Source organism: Dipteris shenzhenensis, chromosome 17 (genome assembly GCF_047967505.1).
Source record: "Dipteris shenzhenensis isolate YYH24624 ecotype China chromosome 17, Dip_SZ_1.0, whole genome shotgun sequence".
Lineage (NCBI taxonomy): Eukaryota > Viridiplantae > Streptophyta > Polypodiopsida > Gleicheniales > Dipteridaceae > Dipteris > Dipteris shenzhenensis.
Window position 1 is genome coordinate 38,109,052 of NC_141612.1, and position 7,880 is coordinate 38,116,931.

Consider the following 7,880-nt stretch of genomic DNA (forward strand, 5'->3'; position numbering starts at 1 on the left):
GACAAGAATATTGCACATGTTGACTGTTCCTTTCGTGCCTGTGCCCACAGTTGCACTAGGCGTGAATCGGATGTCTCGTCACTGAAGCAGTATGGGCCACATGGGTCTTGGCACTTCTGATGTGCATGGTGCTTGTGTAGGTGAGAATGAAGGAGATGGGAATGTATCTGCTTGTGCAGATAGATTGTGCATTTGTGGTGTAGGCAAAAATACAGGAGATGAAAACTGGTCTGCGCATGTGGTAGGAGGCACAAATGGAGGCACAAAAGATGTGAAATGTGATTGTGCATGTGGTGGGAGATGTGAAAAAGGAGGAGGAACTTCTAGGTATGAAAGATCAAGTTGGAAAAAAGGGATACGGGGTTCAACATGTTGTGGTGGATGCACTGGTGCATACACGTGATGTGGCTACAGTGGTGCTTGCGGATGCGTTGGGTGGAATGCGACATATGACTGGGGACGTGGGTGCATTGGTGCTTGTGGTTGTGGTGGATGTAATGCAGCATCTGACTGGGGGTGTGGGTGCATTGATGCTTGTGGTTGCGGTTGTGCTTGGGGATGTGGGTGCATTGATGGAAGGGAGGTCGAGGCAGCTCCTTTGCCTTTGTAACCTCACCACACATTCTTGATGAACATGACCCTGGCATCTACATCAAGACCCTCCCACTTTGTGTCACATGAGTTTATGTCTCGATCTATTGGATCAAGGCATCATCAGCCCTCCATCACTAAGTGGTACAAATACTGGTCTATAGATTCTACTGTGAAAACATCTGGAAATCGATCACGCAAGGTCCTCTCTCCATGCTCTGCCATCGTCCTCACCAAATTTTGTACACCACTTTCACCATTTTGGAAAGCTGTCTCAATGATGTCCTGATCGACATTCATTAAGAACTGTACATTCTTGTTTTTCAACACCTTCCTTTGAGACTTTGCGAGATCAGGTTGTTGACACTTCCTCTTCTCACCTATGTGAGCCATCTCATATGTAGTAAGCTACAACATAGAATTCAAAAAAGAATTCAGTGCCAGGTGCAATAAGAAAATCAATGCAAGTAGTCTAAGAAATTACTTAGGTATAACCTCTCAACTCAAGCTCAAGCCTCAAATCATGTAACGTACTATAGAAAATCAAAACACAAAAAATGACCTAGGTATAACCTAATCGTGGACTTCACCATCTAACACTAGGATTCAATTGCAACACACAACTATCAAGGGACAGATGAGTGCCAGACTAAGTGTCTAAAAGCACATCACATGATTTCTAACTTAGGCTACAACACACAACTATCCAAGGATAATTGAGTGCCAGACTAAGTACCAAAGACAACATCGCATGATATCTAACTTAGATTGCAACACACAACTATTAAGGGACAGTTGAGTGCCAGACTAAGTACTTGAAAACATCTCTAAACTTAGACTGTAACACACAACTCTCAAGGGAGAGATGAGTGCCAGAATAAGCATTTATGAAAACATCACTAAGCTTGGATTGTAACACACAACTCTCTTAACACAGATGAGTGCCAGCCCAAGAGTTCCTACAAACAAACATTTTTATACAAACTGAGACTGCAACGCACAACTCTCTTATGAGAGATGAGTACCAGGCTCAGGTAAAAGATAATTATTTAAAATTGAAACACACAACAAAAATAGACTGCAACACACAACTCTTACAAGAGAGATGAGTGCCAGCTTGTCTACACACTTAAATACAATACAAAATAAATATTAAACAATTTAAAAAGACTGCAACACACAACTCTCCTAAGAGAGATGAGTGCCAATCTTAAACAAAACAAGAGAGAGAGAAACATTGATTACTAACGAAAGACTATAACAAAAGTAAGGTGTAGTAAGGTACCTATGACGAGAGCTTGTCTACACACTTAAATACAATACAAAATAAATATTAAACAATTTAAAAAGACTGCAACACACAACTCTCCTAAGAGAGATGAGTGCCAATCTTAAACAAAACAAGAGAGAGAGAAACATTGATTACTAACGAAAGACTATAACAAAAGTAAGGTGCAGTAAGGTACCTATGACGAGAGCTGGTAGGTATGGAAGTAAGCAAGAGGTAGCAGGTAGGCAACCAAGAGGTGGCAGGTAGGCAAGCAAGTGGCTCAAGAATATAGCTGGATATATTCGTACGAATACCAAAAATAACAATTGTTTCAAATTTATACTACGTTTATTCATACGAATAACCTTGTTTATTCATACGAATATGTTTATTCTTATTAGTAAACTCTTGCAGTCGGTCCTGGTTTCAAAATCGCTCTTGGACCATTTTAAAATGCTCTTGGGAGAATAACAAACATTTGAAACGTTTAAAAATGTTGATTGAAAACCTTTGTTTTAAATGCCATCCAAATCCATGGCCTGAACCTAGCATACCCACCCTCAAATACCATAACATGAATGCATAGCAACTACATAAGGAATCTTTACCTAGTACACCCACCTACATCAACAACTACATAAGCAACCTTCACCTAGTACACCCACCCACATCAAAAACTACATAAGGAATCTTTACCTAGTACACCCACCCACATCAAAAACCCTAACATGAATGCACAACTACAACTAAACGTGGGAAAAGAAAGGACCTTGCCTAACTTTTCTCAAAAGTCCCACTCTACTATTTTAATCACCCGTCCTATGTTGATGTCATGAAAGAGCAAATCCCATCTACACATGCCATCATGCGATTGGGAGCAATTGTCTAGGGAGTGCGCCTCACATAACTTCAACTCCTTATGACATGTTACAAGATGCCATGAAAAGAATTGAGTGTAACAATCTTGGAGGTTTCTCATTGTCATTGGAGTTCGGTATGCAGGAAATGCCAAACAGAGCCACTCGGCATGGCGAGAAGAACTATCAATTGAGGCTAAGGATAAGTTCTTTGTATACGTGAGAGTCAACAGGTACGTTAGAGATCGCCTGGAGCTCGGACATTTACATCGAACGATCGTCATCTCCAAAGCTTTTCATCGACCATTCATTTAGTAGACAAAGAAATCGAGATAGGAAGTTCGTGTTATGATCCAGAAACGCTACCTGGTTTCTTGTCACATTCCAACGTAATCCAACCTCATATCACCTCCAAGAACAGAATGTCCTTCCCCAAAAATGGTTCTTCCGCAAACGATCGTCGTCATTCCGACACACTGCCGAGCCTTCACGTCGCTGATAAATCCGTGGGGATTTACGATAACCCGCAAGGTTTTCCGTTTCAGTTTACGTTTATGAAAATGTGCTGCTTGTTTTGTGACTACAGCTAGTAGATGGATTAGCTAGCTGCAGACCGCTTAGAGGAATTCCTGATCTGGGAGCTGCGCTAGCTAGCTGAGCATCGCTGAGATCTAGTTCCTCTGGCTGTGGCCTTAAATTTATCCATGAAAACTCATTCATATGTTAAATGAAAGTGGCTTTGATCTGAATTCTCTGTTCCTACAGTTGGAGGCGCGGATTTGGAGAATGCATCTTGCACCACCAAACGCTTCTACGGGAAAAGCTTTTCATTTTGGGTGCTGATGATAGCAAGCCTGTTGGCCAATCTTGTCGGAGGTACCGCTGCTGTGCTGTTGGGACGACTCTATTTCGTGCATGGCGGGTCTGACCGCTGGCTATGGACATGGCTTCAAAGCGTTGGCTGGCCAATCTTAATGGTACCGCTGGCAATCGGCCATCGGAGGTTGTCTCATCCCCTGAGTCCTACGACTTCTACCCATCTCAGCTCCAAGCTTCTCCTCAGCTCTGCAGTGATCGGCTTGCTCCTCGGAATTGACAACCTTCTTTTCGCCTGGGGCCTCTCCTACCTGCCTCTTTCTACCAGCTCGCTTCTTTATTCCACCCAGCTCGCATTTAACGTCGTCTTCTCCTGCTTGCTGGTGCGCCAGAAGATCTCCAGCTACATCCTCAATTCAGTGGTTCTTGTCACGATGAGCGCGGTGCTCCTAGGAATGCAATCACGCTCAGACAAAGTGACCCACGGCAAGGAGTATGCAATTGGATTCGTGATGACCATCCTAGCCTCCGCGCTCTACGGATTCCTCTTGCCTCTCACACAGCTCGCTTTCAGGATGGTGGGCAGCGAAAGTTTCGTTGTGGTGCTAGGGATGCAGATTGGCACATCCATATCTGCCACAGTCTTCTCCATGGTGGGAATGTGGATATCCGGAACTTTTCGCACAATACACCACGAGGTTCGTCATTTCGATCTCGGCCCTGTAGCCTATATGATGATCCTCGCGTGGTCCGCAATAACATGGCAGCTTTCTGCTCTAGGGGGGTTTGGAATCATATTTCTGGCATCGTCTCTCACCTCCTGCGTGTTCATGACAGCGCGGCTCCCTGTGCTGCCTATTCTTTCAGTGTTCATCTTCCATGATGCTTTCACGGGCCTCAAGGCCTTATCGATGGTTATGGCACTTTGGGGCTTCTTGTCATACGTTTACGGTGGCTTCGTGGGCGCGTCTACAAATCCTAGAACCTCTTCGGGGGATGATGCGGCTTTAATATAGGGAATGCATGGAGTAATCGTGTTTAGAAAAATTACTCCAATATGGTTAGCTTACTTACATATGTTAGTATAGGTTAGATATGGGTAAGTAGAATATTTGTGAGGCCCACATTTAAGTGAATAAGTGCCTCTCCATCCACTACATGTATGACAATTCTACATAGTACAAGGCATTTACTTCTTTTCAAAATTTCACATGATATTTAGCCAACTTTGTTGTATACTTCCCACCCACTCTAATTTATCGAAAACTACTTTGAAGTGTCCCTTTATCATTGTTATGTTCTTGTAATGTCTAATGAAATGAGATCCCTGTGACATCAACCTTTCAAAAATACTTGTCTCACTATTGTGCCACACCGCGAAGGGCGTCCCAATCTGAGACAGTGCACTCTTGCACTTTCCGGCTGTGCTACCTGCAAAGATTTGCTTCAAACTCGAAAAAGGAAAGCAACACTGATCCTCTTACCAAGAGACCATGAACTTGGTTTGCTTTCTTGAGCTCCTTACCACGAACCGAGCTGTGATACCATGTGAAGAGAGTGGGAGAGAAGTAAGGAGTCTCACTTGTAACTTTCTCACATACACAATGGGGGAATACACACAAAAGTGAAGGCTGAAAACAGTTTTCCTCTTCTTAGTTATGAAAGCCAAAAGAACTCTCTCTAAGTACAAAAGGAATAGGTGAACCCTATATGTGGGTCTCAAACCAAACTCAGCTAACCTAAGTGGCATACTAACTGAGCTACTAACTAGAGTATATAGAGATAGCTGTCATCCAGCTATTATTCATGGGCGGTGTACCAACTGCATCTATGCTAAAAGTCGATGACATAAATGCACAACGGTCACCCTGGCATATCACGAGTGGAGCTTGATATCTCAATAAAGTCTACTTGTTGGTATGCTGAAAAGAAGATGCTAAAAATCAACTAGGTTGGAGCCTGAGTCTAAAAATAAGGAATCATGACCACCAAAACTCGAGTAAGGCAAAGGAAAAGGAAAAAATAGAAAAGATAAAATCAAGGACCTTCATAGATTCATTGTTACTTTTGTAATGGAAACCACACCAAGGCAAAATGCCCTTTGTGGTAGAAACATTTGAAGTTGCTTCAAAACGACAAGGAAGACAAGAGGTCAACCCTAGATGCCAAGCAATCTTAGCCAAACTTTTGAGTTCAATTGATGCCTATGTAGTAACTCATTCATAACAATAGGCATTAGTAATAATGGATCATCATCTCATATGGATGATCTCAATTGGAGGGCATAGAAGTAGATTTCCTCAAGAATTGAAGTGTAAAGCTCTAGATGTGGACTTACCTCCTGACTTGAGTAAGGTGTCACTAATAGATAACTCAGTAGTGGCTTCTACAAGTCAGTCTTTAAAAATCTCAAATTTTGAAGGAGACCCAAGTCCTAAAATGGCAAAAGTATGGGAAATTTTACAACAAATGAAGGTTACTATTACAATGGTTAGGGTTGCTCAAAATTGCACCTTATCGCAAAGATTTTCCAACAAATGAAGGTTATTGTTACAATAGTAGAGCTGCTCAAAATTGTAAATTGTTGCAGCAACTTCAAGCTAAAGAACTAACTGATTCACTAGTCGCTATTTTGGTAATTGAAACCCAATGGTAGATGACCAAGTGCTAGTGATTGCTATTAATTTTAAAAAGTAGAAGGTTTTATGAGTCATTGTGGATGGTGTTGCTGGAGTCAACATCAAATCTATAGCTATGAAGAATAAGTTGTAATTGAAAAACGTGAAGCCATATCAATTTTGAGTTCAAATGGCTGATCAAATACATGTGGAACCTATAGGTATTCTTTTTTATGTTCTTCTTACTATTGGTGGTAGCCATTATACAATGAGTTTTTTGGTTATCCTGGCATAGAGCGTGGAATGGGGAAAAGAATGGAGGTTAGATGTAGAAGAAGAAGAATGAGGGGTGGAGAGGGTTTTTATAGGAATGGAGGTGGGAGGGGTTTAGGGTTAGGGTTAAAACCCTAGAACCTTCCCATGCCATAACTTTGCATGGTTAGCTCGAATCGCTCTGTTGTAAAAAAGGAGAAATGTTTAAAATTTTGAGATCAACACATTGTTGTTCACTATATAGTCTGATTTGTTCTTCAAGTGGCTACTTTTTAAGAAATAAAACATTTCTTAAGGTAATAACCCAAGGTTGATGCTTGGGGTTGTTATTTTTTGCTAGAGTTGGAAAAAAAATTTACTCTCCTAGCCCTTGAGTGATATGTTTATGATAGTTCATGGTAGTTTGTTTTTTACACATATTTATGTATGTCTATTTGTTACTTGAGATGCTAATCTCCCCAGCAATGGTGTCAAATTTTGGCTCTTTCCCATGAAGATCACGGTGTTCTAGATATGTAAGGTTTTGAGGCTTTTTGTCATGTACAGATATATCAATGTTGTCGTCATACTATAAGTGTAGCTTCGGACCTCGAGTCATATTGCGGTAAGAGATGTAGGCTTAAGTGTGGGAAGCAAACATCGTGCATGCTTGTATGAAAGGAACATGCATCATCATGGTTGGGGTAATGAAGGCTTCGCCTCCATTGGGGGTTGAAAGGTTTAGAAAGAGTTTAATGATTAGAGGGAGGTTCAAGATTTAGAGGGGTTCCAAGGTTCAAAAGGGGTTTCAAGGTCGAGAAGGGGTTTCAAGGTTTAGAAGGAGTTTCAAGGTTCAGAAGTAGTTCTAGGGTTTAGAAGGGGTTACAGAGTTGTGGAGAACTCATCTCCCTTGTAGATCATGGAGGTCAAGGGTTAAGGAACTAGACTAAGAGAGTAAGGGTTTAGGGGGAGTATAGGAAGGGGAGAGGGAGAAGGTGTAAGAGCATGGGAGTGGGAGAGAGAAAGGAGAAGGGAGGAGGAGAGGGAGGAGAAGGGAGGAGGAGTTGCAAGGTTGGAGGAGAGGGAAGTAGGAGGCAGGGTTAGGACATGATTTTGGACGTGGAGTGCAAGGGAGCATGGACACTTGGAGAAAATTGCATGGAGCACCAAAGTAGAACTCAACACAATGCCCTAAAGAGTGTGGGATTCATTCCATTATGGGGTATTTATATAAGTTGGACAGCTTCTCTCTCTACATGTAGGAATTGTAAGACTTTCTCTTTCCACATGTAGAACTTGCATCTAGGATGTGCATATAGAAGTTGCATGTTGCCTGTAGGACTTGCATGTAGAACATGCATGTAGGAGTTGCATGTAGAAACTACGTGTAGGACTTGCATGTAGAACATGCATGCAGGAGTTGCATGTAGAAACTGCATATAGGAATCGTATGTAGAACTTACATGTAAAACATGC

General features: G+C 41.9%; 1 pseudogene; it reads left to right on the top strand.

The window, feature by feature from the left end:
* The first annotated feature begins 3,554 nt into the window (after positions 1 to 3,554).
* Positions 3,555 to 4,550, top strand: LOC147892080 (purine permease 3 pseudogene; annotated as a pseudogene).
* The last annotated feature ends 3,330 nt before the right edge of the window (positions 4,551 to 7,880 follow it).